Raw genomic sequence first — 2,366 nt, 5'->3', positions numbered from 1 at the left:
CTTCTCTGGTGGTTTCTTGTGGGTCTCCTTCAATTCCTTCCCACTTTTGAGGGTGATGGCTTGACATTCCTCCCTTGACACTGAGTTAATATTGCTGCAATTGTTGTGTCCAGGGGCTTGCTTGAATAAGAATTCAATTTGTGTTTCCAGTGTCTTGATGGCAGCATCTTGATTCTGCTTGTTGGATTGCACTTCTTCCCAGAAAGCTTTACTATCTTGAATTTCCTTGCATAGATCTTCAAGTAGAGCCTCAATCTTTGAGAGTCTATCATCTGTTAGAGATGGTGGGTTGGGATTAAGTGGTTGAGAAGGTTGGTTAGGTGGGTGTTAATAGGATCTTTGTGAGGTGTGTTGGTAAGTTACATTGTTTTTGGAATTGAGGTTGTGGCGTCTCTGATCTTGACCTTGGTCTTGTTGATTTCCCCACCCAAAGTTGGGGTGGTTTCTCCATCTAGAGTTGTAAGTTTTGGAGTATGCATCATGGATTTGTCTAAGTGAGTTTTCAACATAGTTGGCTTGCTCCCAGTCACCTTCTTCTCCTATATTCACTCCTTCTTGAGCTGGTGATGAAGTGATGGCTACTGCAACTTAGTTTTCCTCCACCTTCTTAGTAAGATCTGCTAGCTGCTTGGTGATCATCTTATTTTGAGCTAACAATGCATCCATGTGGTTCAGCTCCATTACTCCTCTAGTGTTACTTCTTTCGGAGGCATAGAAGTAGTCATTCTCAGCAAATGTTTCAATGACATCTATGGTTTCTTCAATGGTTTTTTTCTTGTTTAGAGAGCCTCCTGATGAATGATCTACGGCCTTCTTTGACTCATAGGAAAGACCTTCATAGAAAATGTGAAGTTGTACCCATTCATTGAGCATTTCTGATGGGCATCTTCTTGTTAAGTCTTTGAATCTCTCCCATGCTTCATAAAGAGTCTTACCATCTTGCTGCTTGAAGGTTTGCACCTCAGCTCTTAGCCTGTTGATTCTTTGAGGAGGGTAGAATCTTGCCAAAAATTTGTTCACCACATCTTCCCAATTTGTTAAGCTCTCATTTGGGAAGGATTCAAGCCATTTGGATGCCTTGTCCCTGAGTGAAAAAGGGAACAAGAGCAGCCTATAGACATCCGGGTGGACTCCATTAGACTTCACAGTGTCACAAATTCTCAAGAAGGTGGTTAGGTGTTGATTGGGGTCTTCTTGAGCACTTTCTCTAAATGAACAATTGTTCTGAACAAGGGTGATGAGCTGGGGTTTTATTTCAAAGTTGTTGGCATGTATGGTGGGCTTCTGGATGCTACTTCCACAGTTTCCTGGATTAGGGTTAATGTAGGGAGCCTAGAACTCTCCTTTTTTGCCCAGCACGGTTTGCAGGGCCTTCTCTAGCATGGTTGTGAGCTTCTTCTTCATGATTGTTTTCCAAATTCTCTTCCATGTTGGGTTCAAAGTACTCTTCCTCTTCCTCAGCACCAACAATTCCTTTCCCTCTTGCTTCCCTCCTTAGTCTCCAGAGGGTCCTTTCAGGTTCTGAATCGAAGGAAGTTGAAGCTCCCTCTCTTCTCCCTGTCATACAAATAACAAAACACACAGCAAGAGATAAAATGAAGAGATTATTCTTGTTAGAGTAATTGTTAGTGTGAGTGATGCGAATTATCAAACAATTAGTGGGTTAGTGAGCAGAATTGTAATTAACAAAGAAAAAGAAAGAAAAACAAAGAGGGTGAAGGGGATGAGGAAGAAACTAAACAAACTGAAGGTAATCAACCAAATCAAATAGCAAATAAAAAAAAGAAAAATGCTCAATCTAGTGATCTTCCAACTTAATCATTGTTGATTCAAAATCAATCCCTGGCAACGGCGCCATAAACTTGATGCATGAAAACTTGTCTCTCAACAAATTTCCCTTCAGCAGGTATACCGAATTGTCATCAAGTAAAAACTCACAATAGAGTGAGGTCGAATCCCACAAGGATTGATTGGTCAAGCAATTTTAATTGGAAGATTATGCTAGTTGAGCTAAGCAGGATGTAGTTGAGAATTGCAGAAAAATTAAATGGCAAGAAAGTAAATAACAGAAAATAAAGTGCAGAATCTTAAATGGGGGTTTGGGGAAATGAGCATGAAAATAAATGACAGAAAGTAAAGAGAATGGGTAAGATCGAAAATGGGGAAGTCATTGGGTTCAGGAGATGTTGCATTCTCCGGATCAAGTTCATTCTTATCTCTTCCTCAATCAATGCATTCATTGATCCCCTTGGCAATCTTAAGTGATTGGATCCCAATTCCTTGGCAATCCAATCTCTCTAAGCTTGAACAATTGCCCAATTCATTGATTTAATTGCTCATGGGAAGAGATGAAGTGTGGTCACTGA

The 2,366-nt window shown here is 40.5% G+C and overlaps 1 non-coding gene across 1 annotated transcript; it reads left to right on the top strand.

The window, feature by feature from the left end:
• Window positions 1-867: 867 nt before the first annotated feature.
• LOC112715653 (small nucleolar RNA R71) lies at window positions 868-975 on the top strand. The gene has a single exon (XR_003159889.1). It is a non-coding gene; the product is annotated as a small nucleolar RNA R71 (small nucleolar RNA).
• Window positions 976-2,366: the final 1,391 nt, after the last annotated feature.

Source organism: Arachis hypogaea, chromosome 1 (assembly GCF_003086295.3).
Source record: "Arachis hypogaea cultivar Tifrunner chromosome 1, arahy.Tifrunner.gnm2.J5K5, whole genome shotgun sequence".
NCBI lineage: Eukaryota > Viridiplantae > Streptophyta > Magnoliopsida > Fabales > Fabaceae > Arachis > Arachis hypogaea.
This window is presented reverse-complemented; position numbering and strand designations above follow the sequence as displayed.